Raw genomic sequence first — 24232 nt, forward strand, 5'->3', positions numbered from 1 at the left:
AGAATTATTTATATATTATATTATATTTATGTGCATAGTTGACTTGTAATTTTAGCTCCGTTGCGTCGCACGTTGAGAGTTGACTCTGGTCCCGGTTCCGGATTTTTGAACGTCCTTGTGTACAATTTAATATCTTGTACTTTGTGTTTCACGGCTTGTACTCTTGTAACTTTTAGACGTTTCTCATCAATAATTTGAACCACTTTGATAGTACTTTGTACTTTTTAGCTTTTTGGTCGTTTACGTCTTCAATTCGTCGAATCTGTCTTTTGTCTTCACCTTTTATTATTTAAACGAATATCACTTGTAAATAGAACAATTGCAACTAAAAGCTTGTCTTTCTTGAGGGATAATGCTATGAAATATATGTTTGTTTTTAGCATTATCAAATATTCTCACACTTGAGCATTGCTTGTCCTCAAGCAATATAGAACTTGAATATAAACATACTTGAATCACTTCTTTATTCTTCACACTTTGTACATCAGTGATTTTAATACGGCGGTATGAATAATGATAGTAACGTTGTGGTTTACAGTCCCACATGACTATGAAAATTTAGATCCTTAAGGAAATTGGTTCTTTATGAAAACATTTGATTTTTTTGAAAATTCAATATAGATTTTAACCTAGACAAGTTTTCCGGAATAACCCTTTACCGGTGTTTGCAAAATGTTTTTGTGGGTTTTGTGGGTTTCAATATAGATTTAAAAGCTGATTTTTGATCTTTAAGGAGATTATCCTTTCTGGGGATCTGATTCATTAGTCTTATAAGCTAATTTGCATGGTGCCCCCCATTGTACGAGACAGATCCTCTCATGTTTAGGATAAGTCTGACCACTTGGCGACCCTGTTTGATGCTGAGGTCTGTGGATTTCTAGCCGATTTTTGAGAAAACTTTTCAAGGTTTTTCGTAGACTCTACAACTGGTCTGGACGACAACTTCCTGACCTAAATCAAGAAGCGCGTGTATTTTTCTCTCGGAAGGCTTTACTTCCTTTTAAATTTCATTTATATTACAATAAACTGGGTAAAACTGATTAATATTGTCAAAAACAAAAGTATCTTTAATTATTTGTACAAAAATATGTGATATATGTTCTAAATAACTTGGTAAATTTTTCCCACACTTGGCTTTTATTTTCCTTTCTTTACCTTTTTATTTTCCTCTATTCCATTTTAAATGAATTCTAACATTTTGGGTTGTTTCTCAATTTATGTCCTTTCCGAGGTAACAATAATTTTGGTGTTAACACCTAGTTTTATCGTTCATAAATATGTATAAACATGATTTTGAATTCATTTATTTGAAAATTTTTAAAAATTTTACTAGAATTGGGTAGTCAGTATATAAGACTAGGTCTGTTCTTTTATTATCAGAGAGCACTAGATTCTAATACAACTACTGCGTTATTAGTATTTTTAATGGTAACCAAGTGTATAAGTCAAAAATTTTAAAAATCCGAAAGAATTTAACCCCTTTCCACACTTAAGATCTTGCAATGCCCTCATTTGCAAGAAATCAGTAACAATATAAATTATTGAGGGTGAGTAGCGTAGAAAAATGATTAAATTTTACCAAAGTTTTCAAGCATATTGGCGTTTGTTTGTTGAATGATAAATGGTGCACATCATTTGTTTATTCCGTCTTGTTGTTACATCACATTTGTTTTTCGTTTTGTCGTTAAAATTAGTAGCTTTTGATGAACTTAATGCCAGTCTTTGAAAGTTCGCTGTTTTACCTGTTGTGTACAATTGACAATATACATACATACAAATAATAACATGCATGGTATTTTGAAATGGGACTTAACATCCCACTTTCAAATTATAAATACGAAATATTAGTAACAAAATAAAAAAAATTGTTAAAAATTACATAAAAGTATTACAATATTATATGTTTTAAACATAAGTAAATAAAAATAATAAAAGATAAAAATCACCAACGGGAACTGTATCAATCTGGATAGGGGTTCCAGTTCATGTCATCGGTCGGGTTCTACGGTTGTTTATAGGTGTACTGATAGGCTTGGTTGGGGTCGTAGAGAGTAAATGGTGGTCGCATATCGGGCTGGTGTGGCAGATAGTAAGCAGGTCGGGTCGGTACGTAGTTATTTGGTACCTGAGGTGATAGCTGGCTCATAATCTGATGCTGATGATAGTGCCATCTATCATGCTGTCGTTGCCTGGAATGCTCGTACACATTCTCGGCGTGCCATTGCTCGTAATGACTATGTCTAGCCTCGTTTGTCATTTCTACCTCATCTATACGCTGGTAAACATCAGTAACAGCCTCCCTAATGACATCCCTAATGTCATCTGCTTCCTCCATTTCCTCATCTGAACCTCTCTCTACCTGTGGATGACGACCCTCATATGGTACTGCCTGATTACGTCTACTTTTTAATACCTTTACACCCTGATAGACCCGCAATCCTAAAGTCTCAACCTGTTCCCTACACATCATCAGTGGACCCCCTTGTTCCCTATCTATGCCTAAATACTCTCCAATGAGAGTAACAAAAATACCTCCTCCTATTATTTCCCCGTCCTGTATTCCTTCCACCATTTTGGACAGATAAAAACTAACACAGTAGGGGATATTAACAAAGTTTCTAGTGTTTCGAATACACTTAAGGTAAAATAAATCGTGTAAAGTCATTTTCTCCTTGTTGTTACCTCTTTGTGTAATCGAATTAGCTAAAAATCTATGTATAATATGAAGCTCTGCTTTGTTAATATCTAAATATGAGTGTCTTCCTCCCCGCGTAAAAACATTATAATTTGGCATACGCCTCCAGACGGTGTCCGCGTCAAAATTCCTATCTACCCTTTCACCATGATAAATCAAATTTGTACAATCAGGTAGTAGTAATTCAGAAGGAGTCTAAATCTGTAAAGCCCTGGCCATGTCCAGCATGGACATCCTATACATCCTACGGCCAAGTAAAAATCTAAGAAAATTCCTATCGTCTAACCTAACTACATCCCTATCAAGTGATATAGTACTCATAAGCTCAACACACCATTCCTTATATACAGGCCTACGAATGGTGAATAAACTTTCCCAATCGGGAAAAGAAGAGTTCCCATACCTTTGGATCAGATGCTGCCTAACTGAGTTAGCTAGTTGGACCCTTTCCAAAGGCTCCCAATCGATTACCCTTGGTACTTCTACATTTTTCGGTACCAGTTTAAATTTGTTACTTTGGTACGTCAGGTAATCTCTCCAACTTCTATCAATCCTTAAATTGGGATGCAACTGTTCTTCATGAATTGTTGGGTGTTCTACTATATGATGAATCGGAAATTATACGTAGGCATTAACATATTTTTTTTTATGTGTTGATCATTATGATATTGTTGTTCTTGTTGTTGTTCCTGTTCAGGTTCTGGTTCATATTGTGGCTCATATTGCATTTCTGGCTGTGGTTCGTTTTCAGGTTGTCTGGATGATGATGCACCGCCAGATTCGGTATATTTCTGCAAAACACATTAAACACAAAATTTATGCATCCAAATATGCATTAGTGTTAGCAAAATGACAACTTGAAATAATTACAATGATATGTTTAATCCATATTAAACTCATACTCATTTTCATATTTTTATCAATTCTACACTTTTTCAAATAAGCATATATGAAAATGTTTACAAAGTTTATAAGCATTCAACTCAAATAACATGTTAAAATAACCATTACTAGCATTTGAACAAGTTTCAAATGGTATTTATATCAAATTAATCAAGTTCATGAATTTTAGACTTAAAAAGTCCACTTTAATTCTCAAAAATCATGTTTAGGATCAAAGTTTGAATCATTTAGCTACCTAAACATGTTACACTACGTAATTTAGCAATAATTCATGACAAAAATCGGCCATAACCTGTTTATATCTAAAAGCCCCAAATTGTTCAAGAACACAAACCCTAGATTTCTAAAATTTTTGAAGTTTTTGGCTTCAAATCATGACAAATAGCATCAATCTAGGTTATACATGCATAATATACTAACAATTTAACTCTAATTACACTAGAAATTAACAGATTCAAATTAGATAAAATTTAGCTCAAGAACACTAAAATTCAAATTTAAAGAGTTTTAGGGGTGAAATCTTTACCTTCCTGCCTCCCCATCTGAATATAGGCATGATTATAGCGGATTATTGTGAGAAATTTGGTTGATTTTGGTGAAAAATGGCAAATTTTTGGGTTATTTTTGGGAGAGTGTCGTATGAATGTGTGTGTGTATTTGTGAAGTCAGAACAGCGAGCTGCTCTTTTTGATCCTGGCCAGTTTTTGGCCTCCATGCGATCGCATGGATTTCCAGCACAAACCCCATGCGATCGCATTGGGTTATTTCCTTTTTTTATATATAAAAACCTTTAACTAATAAAACATAAATTAATAAATTTTAAAAATTTGTTTCTATTAAGAATGAGGGCGTTTCGGATCGTTGTCCTAGTCCGTCTCTCGACAAAATTTTAAAATTTGTCACTTTATAGGCGTCGTTTTAAAAGCAAAGATTTTTGGGTTTTTAATGTTTTTGGCATACTTTAGATTAATAAGATTAAAAATAATGATAACAAAATTTCTCGTCCCTCCCTTGGGTAAAACAATTTCGGTTCAACGACCTAGTCTTCAACTCACTACGAATTTTAGGTATCAAATTTTTAACTTAATGAAATAAAATACATTTTTGTTTTTAAATTCACACCAAACTTAAATTTAAAATGCATAAAATTTAAAAATTCATATAAATATCATTAATATTTTTATACATTAATTTTACAAACTTATATTGAAAATATTAATTTTTAAAATTTAAAAAAAAAAGTTAAATATATTGGTTTTAGAAATTTACAATAATAATTTAATATTAATTTACAAACAAGGTAAAAATTAAAAATAAATCTTTTTGGTCTTTTATCCCACTTTAATCAATCAAATATTATCAAAAATATACGCCCCTCTTTTGGGTAAAGTAATTTCGGCTATATTACCTAGTTTTACTCCTGACGAATTTCTGAAATATTTTGGATTGATTGATTAAAGATATTTATACCTTATGAATAAACGGTAAATTTCGCAGTGATGTAATAAATTTTTGTATGATATCAATAATTTCGGTTTCGCATACCTAATTTTATTGAATACCAATTTAATACTTTATAGCGAAAGATTCAACGTTTATTATCAAAAAGCAATAAAAACAAATAAAAACTGTACATACTTACCTGTGAGAAAGAATTCTCAGAGACCTGCTTTAGCTGACTCATAGGAGAGTCGTGTGATTTGATTTTCCATAGCTACATAAGCGTAACCTCGATTCTTTAATAACTTTTCATCTAAACATATGAACGGTCTTTCTCTGCATAGAGTAACAAATTCGGTATTTGAATATGTTTGATTGTTCGAACATTTACCTTCGTGTGACCATTTTCCGCATTTATGACATCTTTCAAGGTGTCGTGCTCTTCTTTTTGTTGCGGATTTTGATTTTCCTTTACCAAAATATATCTTATGATGATCTTTCCCGAGTTCTTTCCTTACTTCGTCCATTTTTCCTCTTATGAATGATACCAGTTCACTCAGAAAGATGTTATTATTACGTTTAGTAATCATAGCGTGTAGTATTAGACCATGGTTTAGATCAAAGGAATTCTTCATCTCGTAAAACCTAAAAGAAATAAAAATTCAGAATGGAGGGAGAAGACTAGTTCTTTAGGATCTGCTAGGGAAAGACCATTCGGATTCCGTTCTCGGAAACTACACGAGAACAGTATATCTAACTCTAACAGAAATACATATTATCCTAAAAGATTCAAATCTTCCCACACTTAGTTAGCTGTGGTATCGAAATTGTGATTGACTTCATCTTCAACTTCCATTGGATTATCTATGTAATGTTTAACTCTGTGACCATTAACCTTAAATTCAATCCCATCTGAATTTATTAACTCTACTGTTCCGTATGGGAAAACTCTTTTGACTATGAATGGTCCAGACCATCTTGATTTCAATTTTCCAGAAAATAGCTTGAATCGTGAATTGAAAAGAAGGACTCTGTCTCCTTCTTTAAATTCTTTTAAACTTCTGATTCTTTTATCATGCTATTTCTTCATTCTTTCCTTATAGATTAACGAATTTTCATATGCTTCATGTCTTAATTCTTCTAATTCGTTTAATTGACTTAATCGTAGACGTCCAGCTTCATGTAAATTAAGATTACATGTCTTCAAAGCCCAAAATGCTTTGTGTTCAATTTCTACTGGAAGGTGACATGCTTTTCCGTAAACGAGTTTAAAAGGTGTGGTTCCAATTGGAGTTTTGTAGGCTGTTCTAAAAGCCCAGAGTGAATCCTCCAATTTCATAGACCATTCCTTTGGATTTGATCCTACGGTTTTCTCTAGAATACGTTTTAATGCTCGGTTGGTATTTTCAACTTGTCCACTTGTTTGTGGATGATAAGCGGTTGAGATTTTATGAGTCACTCCATATCTTTTAAGAACTTTCTCAAGTTGATTGTTACAAAAATGAGTACCCCGATCACTTATTAAAGCTTTCGGTGTTCCGAACCTAGCAAAAAGACGTTTTAAGAAATTGACTACAACTCGTGCATCGTTAGTTGGGAGAGCTTGTGCTTCCGCCTGAAATGTCCCGTTCTTATTGATTAAAAACGTTCCATATTAATTGATTTCATTGCGAGGTTTTGACCTCTATATGAGACGTTTTTCAAAGACTGCATTCATTTTTAAAACAAACCATAACCTTTATTTCATAAATAAAAGTTTAAAAAGCTTTACGTAGATTATCAAATAATGATAATCTAAAATATCGTGTTTACACACGACCATTACATAATGGTTTACAATACAAATATGTTACATCGAAATCAGTTTCTTGAATGCAGTTTTTACACAATATCATACAAACATGGACTCAAAATCTTGTCCTTATTTTAGTATGCAACTGCGGAAGCTCTTAGTATTCACCTGAGAATAAACATGCTTTAAAACATCAACAAAAATGTTGGTGAGTTATAGGTTTAACCTATATATATCAAATCATAATAATAGACCACAAGATTTCATATTTCAATATACATCCCATACATAGAGATAAAAATCATTCATATGGTGAACACCTGGTAACCGACATTAACAAGATGCATATATAAGAATATCCCCATCATTCCGGGACACCCTTCGGATATGATATAAATTTCGAAGTACTAAAGCATCCGGTACTTTGGATGGGGTTTGTTAGGCCCAATAGATCTATCTTTAGGATTCGCGTCAATTAGGGTGTCTGTTCCCTAATTCTTAGATCACCAGACTTAATAAAAAGGGGCATATTCGATTTCGATAATTCAACCATAGAATGTAGTTTCACGTACTTGTGTCTATTTTGTAAATCATTTATAAAACCTGCATGTATTCTCATCCCAAAAATATTAGATTTTAAAAGTGGGACTATAACTCACTTTCACAGATTTTTACTTCGTCGGGAAGTAAGACTTGGCCACTGGTTGATTCACGAACCTATAACAATATATACATATATATCAAAGTATGTTCAAAATATATTTACAACACTTTTAATATATTTTGATGTTTTAAGTTTATTAAGTCAGCTGTCCTCGTTAGTAACCTACAACTAGTTGTCCACAGTTAGATGTACAGAAATAAATCGATAAATATTATCTTAAATCAATCCACGACCCAGTGTATACGTATCTCAGTATTGATCATAACTCAAACTATATATATTTTGGAATCAACCTCAACCCTGTATAGCTAACTCCAACATTCACATATAGAGTGTCTATGGTTGTTCCGAAATATATATAGATGTGTCGACATGATAGGTCGAAACATTGTATACGTGTCTATGGTATCTCAAGATTACATAATATACAATACAAGTTGATTAAGTTATGGTTGGAATAGATTTGTTACCAATTTTCACGTAGCTAAAATGAGAAAAATTATCCAATCTTGTTTTACCCATAACCTCTTCATTTTAAATCCGTTTTAAGTGAATAAAATTGCTATGGTTTCATATTGAACTCTATTTTATGAATCTAAACAGAAAAAGTATAGGTTTATAGTCGGAAAAATAAGTTACAAGTCGTTTTTATAAAGGTAGTCATTTCAGTCGAAAGAACGACGTCTAGATGACCATTTTAGAAAACATACTTCCACTTTGAGTTTAACCATAATTTTTGGATATAGTTTCATGTTCATAATAAAAATCATTTTCTCAGAATAACAACTTTTAAATCAAAGTTTATCATAGTTTTTAATTAACTAACCCAAAACAGCCCGCGGTGTTACTACGACGGCGTAAATCCGGTTTTACGGTGTTTTTCGTGTTTTCAGGTTTTAAATCATTAAGTTAGCATATCATATAGATATAGAACATGTGTTTAGTTGATTTTAAAAGTTAAGTTAGAAGGATTAACTTTTGTTTGCGAACAAGTTTAGAATTAACTAAACTATGTTCTAGTGATTACAAGTTTAAACCTTCGAATAAGATAGCTTTATATGTATGAATCGAATGATGTTATGAACATCATTACTACCTTAAGTTCCTTGGATAAACCTACTGGAAAAGAGAAAAATGGATCTAGCTTCAACGGATCCTTGGATGGCTCGAAGTTCTTGAAGCAGAATCATGACACGAAAACAAGTTCAAGTAAGATCATCACTTGAAATAAGATTGTTATAGTTATAGAAATTGAACCAAAGTTTGAATATGATTATTACCTTGTATTAGAATGATAACCTACTGTAAGAAACAAAGATTTCTTGAGGTTGGATGATCACCTTACAAGATTGGAAGTGAGCTAGCAAACTTGAAAGTATTCTTGATTTTATGTAACTAGAACTTGTAGAATATATGAAGAACACTTAGAACTTGAAGATAGAACTTGAGAGAGATCAATTAGATGAAGAAAATTGAAGAATTAAAGTGTTTGTAGGTGTTTTTGGTTGTTGGTGTATGGATTAGATATAAAGGATATGTAATTTTGTTTTCATGTAAATAAGTCATGAATGATTACTCATATTTTTGTAATTTTATGAGATATTTCATGCTAGTTGCCAAATGATGGTTCCCACATGTGTTAGGTGACTCACATGGGCTGCTAAGAGCTGATCATTGGAGTGTATATACCAAAAGTACATACATCTAAAAGCTGTGTATTGTACGAGTACGAATACGGGTGCATACGAGTAGAATTGTTGATGAAACTGAACGAGGATGTAATTGTAAGCATTTTTGTTAAGTAGAAGTATTTTGATAAGTGTATTGAAGTCTTTCAAAAGTGTATAAATACATATTAAAACACTACATGTATATACATTTTAACTGAGTCGTTAAGTCATCGTTAGTCGTTACATGTAAGTGTTGTTTTGAAACCTTTAGGTTAACGATCTTGTTAAATGTTGTTAACCCAATGTTTATAATATCAAATGAGATTTTAAATTATTATATTATCATGATATTATCATGTATGAATATCTCTTAATATGATATATATACATTAAATGTCTTTACAACGATAATCGTTACATATATGTCTCGTTTAAAAATCATTAAGTTAGTAGTCTTGTTTTTACATATGTAGTTCATTGTTAATATACTTAATGATATATTTACTTATCATAGTATCATGTTAACTATATATATATATCCATATATATGTCATCATATAGTTTTTACAAGTTTTAACGTTCGTGAATCACCGGTCAACTTGGGTGGTCAATTGTCTATATGAAACATATTTCAATTAATCAAGTCTTAACAAGTTTGATTGCTTAACATGTTGGAAACATTTAATCATGTAAATATCAATCTCAATTAATATATATAAACACGGAAAAGTTCGGGTCACTACAGTACCTACCCGTTAAATAAATTTCGTCCCGAAATTTTAAGCTGTTGAAGGTGTTGACGAATCTTCTGGAAATAGATGCGGGTATTTCTTCTTCATCTGATCTTCACGCTCCCAGGTGAACTCGGGTCCTCTACGAGCATTCCATCGAACCTTAACAATTGGTATCTTGTTTTGCTTAAGTCTTTTAACCTCACGATCCATTATTTCGACGGGTTCTTCGATGAATTGGAGTTTTTTGTTGATTTGGATTTCATCTAACGGAATAGTGAGATCTTCTTTAGCAAAACATTTCTTCAAATTCGAGATGTAGAAAGTGTTATGTACAGCCGCGAGTTATTGAGGTAACTCAAGTCGGTAAGCTACTGGTCCGACACGATCAATAATCTTGAATGGTCCAATATACCTTGGATTTAATTTCCCTCGTTTACCAAATCGAACAACGCCTTTCCAAGGTGCAACTTTAAGCATGACCATCTCTCCAATTTCAAATTCTATATCTTTTCTTTTAATGTCAGCGTAGCTCTTTTGTCGACTTTGGGCGGTTTTTAACCGTTGTTGAATTTGGATGATCTTCTCAGTAGTTTCTTGTATAATCTCCGGACCCGTAATCTGTCTATCCCCCACTTCACTCCAACAAATCGGAGACATGCACTTTCTACCATAAAGTGCTTCAAACTGCGCCATCTCAATGCTTGAATGGTAGCTATTGTTGTAGGAAAATTCTGTTAACGGTAGATGTCGATCCCAACTGTTTCCGAAATCAATAACACATGCTCGTAGCATGTCTTCAAGCGTTTGTATCGTCCTTTCGCTCTGCCCATCAGTTTGTGAATGATAGGCAGTACTCATATCTAGACGAGTTCCTAATGCTTGCTGTAATGTCTGCCAGAATCTTGAAATAAATCTGCCATCCCTATCAGAGATAATAGAGATTGGTATTCCATGTCTGGAGATGACTTCCTTCAAATACAGTCGTGCTAACTTCTCCATCTTGTCATCTTCTCTTATTGGCAGGAAGTGTGCTGATTTGGTGAGACGATCAACTATTACCCAAATAGTATCAAAACCACTTGCAGTCCTTGGCAATTTAGTGATGAAATCCATGGTAATGTTTTCTCATTTCCATTCCGGGATTTCGGGTTGTTGAAGTAGACCTGATGGTTTCTGATGCTCAGCTTTGACCTTAGAACACGTCAAACATTCTCCTACGTATTTAGCAACATTGGCTTTCATACCCGGCCAACAAAAATGTTTCTTGAGATCCTTGTACATCTTCCCCGTTCCAGGATGTATTGAGTATCTGGTTTTATGAGCTTCTCTAAGTACCATTTCTCTCATATCTCCAAATTTTGGTACCCAAATCCTTTCTGCCCTATACCGGGTTCTGTCTTCCCGAATATTAAGATGCTTCTTCGATCCTTTGGGTATTTCATCCTTTAAATTTCCCTCTTTTAAAACTCCTTGTTGCGCCTCCTTTATTTGAGTAGTAAGGTTATTATGAATAATTATATTCATAGATTTTACTCGAATGGGTTCTCTGTCCTTCCTGCTCAAGGCATCGGCTACCACATTTGCCTTCCCCGGGTGGTAACGAATCTCAAAGTCGTAATTATTCAACAATTCAATCCACCTACGCTGCCTCATATTTAGTTGTTTCTGATTAAATATGTGTTGAAGACTTTTGTGGTCGGTATATATAATACTTTTGACCCCATATAAGTAGTGCCTCCAAGTCTTTAATGCAAAAACAACCGCGCCTAATTCCAAATCATGCGTCGTATAATTTTGTTCGTGAATCTTCAATTGTCTAGACGCATAAGCAATCACCTTCGTTCGTTGCATTAATACACAACCGAGACCTTGCTTTGATGCGTCACAATAAATCACAAAATCATCATTCCCTTCAGGCAATGACAATATAGGTGCCGTAGTTAGCTTTTTCTTCAATAACTGAAACGCTTTCTCTTGTTCATCATTCCATTCAAATTTCTTCCCTTTATGCGTTAATGCAGTCAAGGTTTTTGCTATTCTGGAAAAGTCTTGGATGAACCTTTTGTAGTAACCAGCTAGTCCTAAAAACTGGCGTATGTGTTTCGGAGTTTTTGGGGTTTCCCACTTTTCAACAGTTTCTATCTTTGTCGGATCCACCTTAATACCTTCTTTATTCACTATGTGACCGAGGAATTGAATTTCTTCCAACCAAAATGCACACTTTGAAAACTTAGCGTACAATTCTTCCTTCCTCAATACTTCTAACACCTTTCTCAAATGTTCACCGTGTTCTTGGTCATTCTTTGAGTAAATAAGTATGTCATCAATGAAAACAATGACAAACTTGTCAAGGTATGGTCCACACACTCGGTTCATAAGGTCCATGAACACAGCTGGTGCATTAGTTAAACCAAACGGCATGACCATAAACTCGTAATGACCGTAACGTGTTCTGAAAGCAGTCTTTGGAATATCATCTTCTTTCACCCGCATTTGATGATACCCGGAACGTAAGTCAATCTTTGAATAAATAGATGAGCCTTGTAGTTGATCAAATAAGTCGTCGATTCTCGGTAGTGGGTAGCGGTTCTTGATGGTAAGTTTGTTCAACTCTCGGTAGTCGATACACAACCTGAATGTACCATCTTTCTTCTTGACAAACAAAACAGGAGCTCCCCACGGTGATGTGCTTGGTCGAATGAAACCACGCTCTAAAAGTTCTTGTAATTGGCTTTGCAGTTCTTTCATCTCGCTGGGTGCGAGTCTGTAAGGAGCACGAGCTATTGGTGCAGCTCCTGGTACAAGATCTATTTGAAATTCAACGGATCGATGTGGGGGTAATCCCGGTAATTCTTTCGGAAATACATCGGGAAATTCTTTTGCAATGGGAACATCATTGATGCTCTTTTCTTCAGTTTGTACTTTCTCGACGTGTGCTAGAACAGCATAGCAACCTTTTCTTATTAGTTTTTGTGCCTTCAAATTACTAATAAGATGTAGCTTCGTGTTGCCCTTTTCTCCGTACACCATTAAGGGTTTTCCTTTTTCTCGTATAATGCGAATTGCATTTTTGTAACAAACGATCTCTGCTTTCACTTCTTTCAACCAGTCCATACCGATTATCACATCAAAACTCCCCAACTCTACTGGTATCAAATCAATCTTAAATGTTTCGCTAACCAGTTTAATTTCTCGATTCCGACATATATTATCTGCTGAAATTAATTTACCATTTGCTAATTCGAGTAAAAATTTACTATCCAAAGGCGTCAATGGACAACTTAATTTAGCACAAAAATCTCTACTCATATAGCTTCTATCCGCACCCGAATCAAATAAAACGTAAGCAGATTTATTGTCAATAAGAAACGTACCTGTAACAAGCTCCGGGTCTTCCTGTGCCTCTGCCGCATTAATATTGAAAACTCTTCCGCGGCCTTGTCCATTCGTGTTCTCCTGGTTCGGGCAATTTCTAATAATGTGGCCCGGTTTTCCACATTTATAACAAACTACATTGGCATAACTTGCTCCGACACTACTTGCTCCGCCATTACTCGTTCCGACACCATTTGTTCCTTTCGTTCTATTAACCCCTGGTCCGTAGACCTCACACTTAGCCGTGCTATGACCATTTATTTTACACTTGTTGCAAAATTTGGTGCAGAACCCCGAGTGATACTTTTCACACCTTTGGCATAGCTGCTTCTGATTGTTATTGTTATTGCGGTTATTATTGTTGTTGGGATGATTGTTGTAGTTGCTGTTGCTGTTGTTGTTGTTGTTGTTGTTGTTGTTGTTGTTGTTGTTGGGCCGTTTGTTGTAGTTGCGATTGATGTTGTGATTGTTGGGATAATTGTTGCGATTATTGTTGTAATTGCTGTTGTTGTTGTATTGGTGATTCTTATCACCGTTTTCCTCCCACTTTCTTTTGACTTGCTTCACATTGGCCTCTTCAGCAGTCTGTTCTTTAATTCTTTCTTCAATCTGGTTCACTAGTTTGTGAGCCATTCTACATGCCTGTTGTATGGAGGCGGGCTCGTGTGAACTTATATCTTCTTGGATTCTTTCCGGTAATCCTTTCACAAACGCGTCGATCTTCTCTTCCTCATCTTCGAATGCTCCCGGACACAATAGGCACAATTCCGTGAATCGTCTTTCGTACGTGGTAATATCAAATCCTTGGGTTCATAACCCTCTAAGTTCTGTCTTGAGCTTATTGACCTCGGTTCTGGGACGGTACTTCTCGTTCATCAAGTGCTTGAATGCTGACCACGGTAGTGCGTACGCATCGTCTTGTCCCACTTGCTCTAGATAGGTATTCCACCATGTTAACGTAGAACCTGTGAAGGTATGCGTAGCGTACTTCACTTTGTCCTCTTCAGTACACTTACTTATGGCAAACACCGATTCGACCTTCTCGGTCCACCGTTTCAATCCGATCGGTCCTTCGGTTCCATCAAATTCCAAAGGTTTGCAGGCAGAGAATTCTTTGTAGGTGCATCCTACACGATTTCCTGTACTGCTAGATCCAAGGTTATTGTTGGTATGTAGCGCAGCCTGTACTGTGGCTATGTTTGAAGCTAGAAAAGTACGGAATTCCTCTTCATTCATATTCACGGTGTGTCGAGTAATCGGTGCCATTTCCTTCAAAATAGTCAAATGGAACAAGTTAATCATACAGAATATTAAGAGTAGTTAATAGTATTTCGTAGCATAATATGAACTCATTTATAAAAGCTTTTTCTTCATATTAGCGTTTTATAAGTTTAAATTCGGGTAGTACCTACCCGTTAAGTTCATACTTAGTAGCTAATATACAATTCAACTACTACAATTCTATATGAAAAACTGATTATAATAATATTTCGCGTTCAAACTTTTACACAATATTTTACAAACTTACAATACCGCTTATTTTACATATAGCATGAAATATAGCACACAATAAATTTGATACAAGATGGTTGTGAAGATAATTCTAGCTAGTACACAAGTCGTTCAGCAAAGGCAATAAAGACACGTAATTCATATGTCCAGAAACAAGTCATGCATTCTGGTTTTACTAAAATTACTTCCCATCCTTGGTCTTGTGGAACATAACCGTTATGGCCGTTGATAAGACATCGTGTTGTAACGTCGTCAAAGGGACGAGGGTTATGTAATGTCCAACAGTCCCGTAACAATCTAAAAACCTCATTTCTTACCCCAATTACCGACTCCGTCACTTGTGGGAACGTTTTGTTTAATAATTGTAGCTCGATGTTCTTGTTCTCACTTTGGTGAGAAGCGAACATTACTAATCCGTAAGCATAACATGCTTCTTTATGTTGCATGTTAGCCGCTTTTTCTAAATCACGAAGTCCAATATTCGGATATATTGAGTCAAAATAATTTCTTAACCCATTGCGTAAAATAGCATTTGGGTTCCCCGCAATATATGCGTCAAAGTAAACACATCGTAACTTATGGATTTCCCAATGTGATATCCCCCATCTTTCGAACGAAAGCCTTTTATAAACCAAGGCATTCTTGGAACGTTCTTCGAATGTCTTACAAACTGATCTCGCCTTAAATAGTTGTGCCGAAGAATTCTGACCGACTCTAGACAAGATTTCATCAATCATGTCTCCGGGTAGGTCTCTTAAAATATTGGGTTGTCTATCCATTTTGTGTTTTTATACTGTAAAATAGACAAGAGTTAGATTCATAAAAAAAATACTTATTAATACAAGCAATTTTTACATATATCATAAAGCATAAGCACACTATATTACATATATTACACCACACGAATACAACTATCTTATTCCGACTCGCTTGTTTCTTCTTCTTCTTCGATTTTGGTTCGTTTTGTCAAGTTTCTAGGGATATATGATGTTCCCCTAATACGAGCCTTCGTTTTCCACATTGGTTTAGAAAAACCTGGTGGTTTAGAGGTTCCCGGGTCATTGTTACAACTTAAGGACTTCGGGGGTTGACGATACATATAAAGTTCATCGGGGTTGGAATTAGATTTCTCTATTTTTATGCCCTTTCCCTTATTATTTTCTTTTGCCTTTTTAAATTCAGTTGGGGTAATTTCTATAACATCATCGGAATTCTCGTCGGAATCCGATTCATCGAAGAATTGGTAATCCTCCCAATATTTTGCTTCCTTGGCGGAAACACCATTGACCATAATTAACCTTGGTCGGTTGGTTGAGGATTTTCTTTTACTTAACCATTTTATTATTTCCCCCACCGGTTCTATTTCTTCATCCGGTTCCGATTCTTCTTCCGGTTCCGATTCTTCTTCCGGTTCCGACTCTTCTTCCGGTTCCTCTTCGGGAACTTGTGAATCAGTCCACGAATCATTCCAATTTACATTTGACTCTTCATTATTATTAGGTGAGTCAATGGGACTTGTTCTAGAGGTAGACATCTATCACATAATATCAAACGCGTTAAGAGATTAATATATCACATAATATTCACATGTTAAAAATATATAGTTTCCAACAAAATTTGTTAAGCAATCATTTTTCAAGTAAACACGGTCGAAGTCCAGACTCAGTAATGCATCCTAACAAACTCGATAAGACACACTAATGCAAAATTCTGGTTCTCTAAGACCAACGCTCGGATACCAACTGAAATGTCCCGTTCTTATTGATTAAAAACGTTCCATATTAATTGATTTCGTTTTTGACCTCTATATGAGACGTTTTTCAAAGACTGCATTCATTTTTAAAACAAACCATAACCTTTATTTCATAAATAAAGGTTTAAAAAGCTTTACGTAGATTATCAAATAATGATAATCTAAAATATCCTGTTTACACACGACCATTACATAATGGTTTACAATACAAATATGTTACATCGAAATCAGTTTCTTGAATGCAGTTTTTACACAATATCATACAAACATGGACTCCAAATCTTGTCCTTATTTTAGTATGCAACAGCGGAAGCTCTTAGTATTCACCTGAGAATAAACATGCTTTAAAACATCAACAAAAATGTTGGTGAGTTATAGGTTTAACCCATATATATCAAATCATAATAATAGACCACAAGATTTCATATTTCAATACACATCCCATACATAGAGATAAAAATCATTCATATGGTGAACACCTGGTAACCGACATTAACAAGATGCATATATAAGAATATCCCCATCATTCCGGGACACCCTTCGGATATGATATAAATTTCGAAGTACTAAAGCATCCGGTACTTTGGATGGGGTTTGTTAGGCCCAATAGATCTATCTTTAGGATTCGCGTCAATTAGGGTGTCTGTTCCCTAATTCTTAGATTACCAGACTTAATAAAAAGGGCATATTCGATTTCGATAATTCAACCATAGAATGTAGTTTCACGTACTTGTGTCTATTTTGTAAATCATTTATAAAACCTGCATGTATTCTCATCCCAAAAATATTAGATTTTAAAAGTGGGACTATAACTCACTTTCACAGATTTTTACTTCGTCGGGAAGTAAGACTTGGCCACTGGTTGATTCACGAACCTATAACAATATATACATATATATCAAAGTATGTTCAAAATATATTTACAACACTTTTAATATATTTTGATGTTTTAAGTTTATTAAGTCAGCTGTCCTCGTTAGTAACCTACAACTAGTTGTCCACAGTTAGATGTACAGAAATAAATCGATAAATATTATCTTGAATCAATCCACGACCCAGTGTATACGTATCTCAGTATTGATCACAACTCAAACTATATATATTTTGGAATCAACCTCAACCCTGTATAGCCAACTCCAACATTCACATATAGAGTGTCTATGGTTGTTCCGAAATATATATAGATGTGTCGACATGATAGGTCGAAAAATTGTATACGTGTCTATGGTATCTCAAGATTACATAATATACAATACAAGTTGATTAAGTTATGGTTGGAATAGATTTGTTACCAATTTTCACGTAGCTAAAATGAGAAAAATTATCCAATCTTGCTTTACCCATAACTTCTTCATTTTAAATCCGTTTTAAGTGAATCAAATTGCTATGGTTTCATATTGAACTCTATTTTATGAATCTAAACAGAAAAAGTATAGGTTTATAGTCGGAAAAATAAGTTACAAGTCGTTTTTGTAAAGGTAGTCATTTCAGTCGAAAGAACGACGTCTAGATGACCATTTTAAAAAACATACTTCCACTTTGAGTTTAACCATAATTTTTGGATATAGTTTCATGTTCATAATAAAAATTATTTTCTCAGAATAAAAACTTTTAAATCAAAGTTTATCATAGTTTTTAATTAACTAACCCAAAACAGCCCGCGGTGTTACTACGACGGCGTAAATCCAGTTTTACGGTGTTTTTCGTGTTTCCAGGTTTTAAATCATTAAGTTAGCATATCATATAGATATAGAACATGTGTTTAGTTTATTTTAAAAGTCAAGTTAGAAGGATTAACTTTTGTTTGCGAACAAGTTTAGAATTAACTAAACTATGTTTTAGTGATTACAAGTTTAAACCTTCGAATAAGATAGCTTTATATGTATAAATTGAATGATGTTATGAACATCATTACTACCTTAAGTTCCTTGGATAAACCTACTGGAAAAGATAAAAATGGATCTAGCTTCAACGGATCCTTGGATGGCTCGAAGTTCTTGAAGCAGAATCATGACACGAAAACAAGTTCAAGTAAGATCATCACTTGAAATAAGATTGTTATAGTTATAGAAATTGAACCAAAGTTTGAATATGATTATTACCTTGTATTAGAATGATAACCTACTGTAAGAAACAAAGATTTCTTGAGGTTGGATGATCACCTTACAAGATTGGAAGTGAGCTAGCAAAGTTGAAAGTATTCTTGATTTTATGTAACTAGAACTTGTAGAATATATGAAGAACACTTAGAACTTGAAGATAGAACTTGAGAGAGATCAATTAGATGAAGAAAATTGAAGAATGAAAGTGTTTGTAGGTGTTTTTGGTCGTTGGTGTATGGATTAGATATAAAGGATATGTAATTTTGTTTTCATGTAAATAAGTCATGAATGATTACTCATATTTTTGTAATTTTATGAGATATTTCATGCTAGTTGCCAAATGATGGTTCCCACATGTGTTAGGTAACTCACATGGGTTGCTAAGAGCTGATCATTGGAGTGTATATACCAAAAGTACATACATCTAAAAGCTGTGTATTGTACGAGTACGAATACGGGTGCATACGAGTAGAATTGTTGATGAAACTGAACGAGGATGTAATTGTAAGCATTTTTGTTAAGTAGAAGTATTTTGATAAGTGTATTGAAGTCTTTCAAAAGTGTATAAATACATATTAAAACACTACATGTATATACATTTTAACTGAGTCGTTAAGTCATCGTTAGTCGTTACATGTAAGTGTTGTTTTGAAACCTTTAGGTTAACGATCTTGTTAAATGTTGTTAACCCAATGTTTATAATATCAAATGAGATGTTAAATTATTACATTATCATGATATTATCATGTATGAATATCTCTTAATATGATATATATACATTAAATGTCTTTACAACGATAATCGTTACATATATGTCTCGTTTAAAAATCATTAAGTTAGTAGTCTTGTTTTTACATATGTAGTTCATTGTTAATATACTTAATGATATGTTTACTTATCATAGTATCATGTTAACTATATATATATATATATATATATATCCATATATATGTCATCATATAGTTTTTACAAGTTTTAACGTTCGTGAATCACCGGTCAACTTGGGTGGTCAATTGTCTATATGAAACATATTTCAATTAATAAAGTCTTAACAAGTTTGATTGCTTAACATGTTGGAAACATTTAATCACGTAAATATCAATCTCAATTAATATATATAAACATGGAAAAGTTCGGGTCACTACACCGCCCATTTAGATACATAATCAATGGCAACGAGAATGTAGAGATTATTATGAGATATTGGAAATGGACCCATAAAGTCAATACCCCAAATGTCAAATACTTCACATACTTGAATGACATTTTGTGGCATTTCATCACGTTGACTTATTTTTCCGGCCCTTTGACAAGCATCGCAGTATTTACAGAGAAGGTGTGCGTCTTTAAAAATTGTAGGCCAATAGAATCCAGCATCGTAGACTTTTCTTGCTGTAAGCTGAGGCCCATAATGCCCTCCTGTTGGTCCTGTGTGATAATGGTTTAAGATTTGACTGGCTTCATCCCCGAATACACATCGGCGTATTATTCCATCGGGACAACTTTTAAACAAATGTGGATCTTCCCAGAAATAGTGTTTTATATCACTAAAGAATTTCTTTCGTTTTTGGTACGACAACCATTTTTCAAGGAATCCACTTACTAAGTAGTTTGTATAGTTTGCAAACCATGGAATTTCACTATAATCTATCTTCAATAGATATTCATCAGGAAAGTTATCTTGTATGGCTGATTCATTTAGAATTTCTAATTCGGGATTTTCAAGACGAGAAAGATGATCAGCGGCGAGATTTTCTGCTCCCTTTTTGTCTCGGATTTCAATATCAAACTCTTGTAAGAGTAAGATCCAACGGATTAATCGTGGTTTAGCATCTTGTTTTGAAAATATGTATCTAAGAGCAGAATGGTCGGTATAGACCACCGTTTTAGCTAGAACGAGATATGAACGAAATTTGTCAAAAGCAAAGACAATAGCAAGGAGTTCTTTTTTAGTAGTTGTGTAATTCGTTTGTGCTCCTTGTAACGTCTTACTAGCCTAATAAATAGGTTGAAATCGTTTTTCAATCCTTTGTCCTAAAACGGCTCCCATTGCAAAATCACTTGCATCGCACATGAGTTCAAATGGTAGATTCCAATTTGAAGTTATCATGATCGGTGCATTGGTGAGTTTTTCTTTAAGAATATTAAAAGATTTGATGCATTCATCTGAAAAGATGAATGGAGCATCCTTTTCTAGGAGTTTATTCATAGGAGTGGCAATTTTAGAAAAATCTTTTATGAAACGTCGGTAAAAACCGGCATGCCATAGAAAACTCCTAACTTCTCTAACATTGGTGGGATGTGGAAGTTTAGCAATTACATCTACTTTAGCTCTATCCACTTCAATTCTTTCCTTTGAAATTTTATGACCAAGAACGATGCCTTCTTTAACCATGAAATGGTATTTCTCCCAATTAAGAACTAGATTTGATTGCTCGCATCTAATAAGCATTCGTTCAAGATTAACTAGACATGATTCAAAAGTATCACCGAAGACTGAAAAGTCATCCATGAAAACTTCCATGCATTCTTCTATCATGTCGTGAAAAATTGCCATCATGCACCTTTGAAAGGTTGCAGGGGCGTTGCAAAGTCCAAATGGCATGCGTTTATAAGCAAAAGTACCATAAGGGCACGTGAATGTGGTTTTCTCTTGGTCCTTGGGTGCTATTGGAATTTGAAAATATCCGGAGAAATCGTCAAGAAAACAATAGTAACTATTTCCGACTAATCTTTCTAACATTTGATCAATGAAAGGTAAGGGAAAGTGATCTTTTCTGGTGGCGTCATTTAATTTTCTATAATCAATACAGACACGCCATCCTGTTACAGTCCTAGTAGGAATAAACTCATTTTTTTCATTTGTGATGACAGTCATGCCACCCTTCTTAGGCACGCATTGAACTGGGCTTACCCATGGACTATCAGAGATTGGATAAATTAAACCTGCATCAAGCAGTTTAATAATTTCTTTCTTAACAACATCTTGCATGTTTGGATTTAGTCTTCGTTGGCGTTGTACATAGATTTTATGACCTTCTTCCATAAGGATTTTATGTGTGCAATACGAAGGATTTATTCCTTTAATATCATGAATTTTTCATGCAATAGCTGGTTTATGAGCTTTTAGCACAGAAATGAGTTGAGATTTTTCATTTTCAGTAAGAGAAGACGATATTATTACAGGTAATTCTGATTCACCATGTAAATAAGCATATTCCAAATGGTTTGAAAGTGGCTTTAACTCTAATGTCGGTGGTTCTTCTATTGATGATTTATATCGATATTTGTCTTCCTCTTTTAACATTTGAAGTTCTTTTGTTGTTGGTTCATATCCATTAGCCATAAGTGTAGCTAACATTTCAGCTTCATTAATTGGTTCAGTTCCTTCTCCTAAAGAACATTCTCCCGTTCCTTGTAATTCTGGAAATTCTTCTAACAATTCTGCATGTGAATCTATAGTTTGAATATAATAACATGTATCATCTGCAGATTGGGGTTGTTGCATGGCTCTATCAACAGAAAAGGTAACACTCTCGTCCTATATACTTAGGGTCAGTTTCTTACCGAACACGTCTATTATTTCTTTAGTCGTGTTTAAGAATGGTCTTCCTAATATGAGAGGAACTCGAGAATCATCTTCCATGTCCAGAATAACAAAATCTACTGGAAATACTAAAGTACCAACTTTAACTAGCATGTTCTCCATTATCCCTCTAGGATATTTTACTGATCGATCGGCTAGTTGTATACTTATTTGTGTTGGTTTCAATTCTCCAAGGTCTAGTTTAGTGTATAGTGAATACGGCATTAAATTTATACTATCACCTAAGTCTGCCAATGCTTCTATTGAACTAAGACTACCCAGAAAACATGGAATTGTGAAACTTCCTGGATCTGATAATTTTTCTGGTATCTTATTCAACAACACTGCAGAACAATTACCATTCATAGTAAAAGCTGAGAGTTCTTCCATTTTATTTCTATTTGTGATTAGATCTTTCAGAAATTTAGCATATCTTGGCATTCCTGAAATTACATCGGTGAAAGGAAGATTGACATTTATCTGTTTAAACATATCCAAGAATTTGGATTGCTCGGCTTCAAGTCTTTCTTTTCTCATTTTACTTGGGTAAGGAAGTGGTGGTTGGTATGGTTTAACATAAGGTTTAGCCTTAACTGTGTTATCTTCATTAACCTTTTCAACTACCGGTTCTTTTTCATTTTCTTGTTCAGATTGTGGTTCTTGTGGAGTAGGAATAGCGTTATCAGAAATTACAGGTATTTCAGGTGGTTTAAGTGTAATACCACTTCTTGTGGTAATGGCTTTAGCTGTTTCATTCCGGGGGTTAGCATTTGTGTCGCTAGGTAGACTTCCTGGTTTTCTTTCACCTATCAACCTTGCTAGGTTACTCACTTCTTGTTTCAGATTTTGGATAGAAGCTTTTTGATTTCTAAATGCTTGAGCATTTTGTTCATTTATTTGTTTCTGAGATGTGAAAAACCGAGTTTGAGATTCAACTAGCTTCGACATCATGTCTTATAAATTTGGTTTTTTATCATCGGTTTGTGGTGGTTTATTTTGAAAAATAGATCTTTGCTGATTGTAAGTATTGTTGGATACTTGTTGATTGCTAGGACCTTGTTGGTTGTTGTATGGAACATTTCGGTTATAGTTCTGATTTTGATTGTAGATTGGTCTTGGTGGTAGATAATTATTCTGATAATTATTTCCAGGCCTTTGGTTCATGTATGAAACATTCTCTCTTTGTTCCATTGTTTGTTCAATACTGAGACAATCTTTTGTCAAATTTGGTCCTCCACACTGCTCACAACTAATTCGTATTGAGTGAATATCTTTAGTCATCTTTTCCATTCGTTTCTCGACAGCATCTATCTTTGCGGAAATGGAATCAAAGTCATGGCTAGAATCGGCTCTAGCCGCTTTAGATGATCTAACGATATCTTTTTCTTGATGCCACTCATGTGAGTGGGAAGCAGTGTTATCAATAATTTTGTAAGCTTCAGTTGCGGTTTTCTTCATAATGGAACCACTAGCTGCTATATCTATGTCTTTTCGTGTAGTGATGTCGCATCCTTGGTAGAATATTTGTACTATTTGATAAGTGTCTAAACCATGTTGCGGACATCCTCTCAATAACTTTCCAAATCTTGTCCATGCCTCATATAAAGTTTCATTTGGCTTTTGTGTGAACGTAACAATTTCTCCTTGAAGTCTCACGGCTTTAGATGCCGGAAAGAATTGTTTAATAAAATTTTCAACTAAGACATCCCATGTATCAATCACCCCTTCAGGTAACGATTCTAACCAATCTTTGGCTTCTCCCTTTAAAGTCTAGGGAAATAACATGAGATATATCTGTTCATCCTTCACTTCTTTGATTTTAAATAGAGTACAGATCCTATTAAAGGTTCGAAGATGTTCGTTTGGATCTTCCTTTGACGCACCACTAAATTGGCATTGATTAGTTACCATGTGTAGGATTTGTCCTTTGATTTCATAATCTGGCGCATTAATGTCTGGTGGAGTAATTGCGTGACCTTGGCCAGTGCGTTTAGCTCTCATTCGGT

At 34.3% G+C, this 24232-nt stretch overlaps 1 non-coding gene across 1 annotated transcript; it reads left to right on the forward strand.

The window, feature by feature from the left end:
- The first annotated feature begins 23772 nt into the window (after positions 1 to 23772).
- Positions 23773 to 23879, forward strand: LOC139856364 (small nucleolar RNA R71). Its single transcript, XR_011761850.1, has one exon. It is a non-coding gene; the product is annotated as a small nucleolar RNA R71 (small nucleolar RNA).
- Positions 23880 to 24232: the final 353 nt, after the last annotated feature.

Source organism: Rutidosis leptorrhynchoides, chromosome 6 (genome assembly GCF_046630445.1).
Source record: "Rutidosis leptorrhynchoides isolate AG116_Rl617_1_P2 chromosome 6, CSIRO_AGI_Rlap_v1, whole genome shotgun sequence".
In the NCBI taxonomy this organism is placed as follows: Eukaryota; Viridiplantae; Streptophyta; class Magnoliopsida; order Asterales; family Asteraceae; genus Rutidosis; species Rutidosis leptorrhynchoides.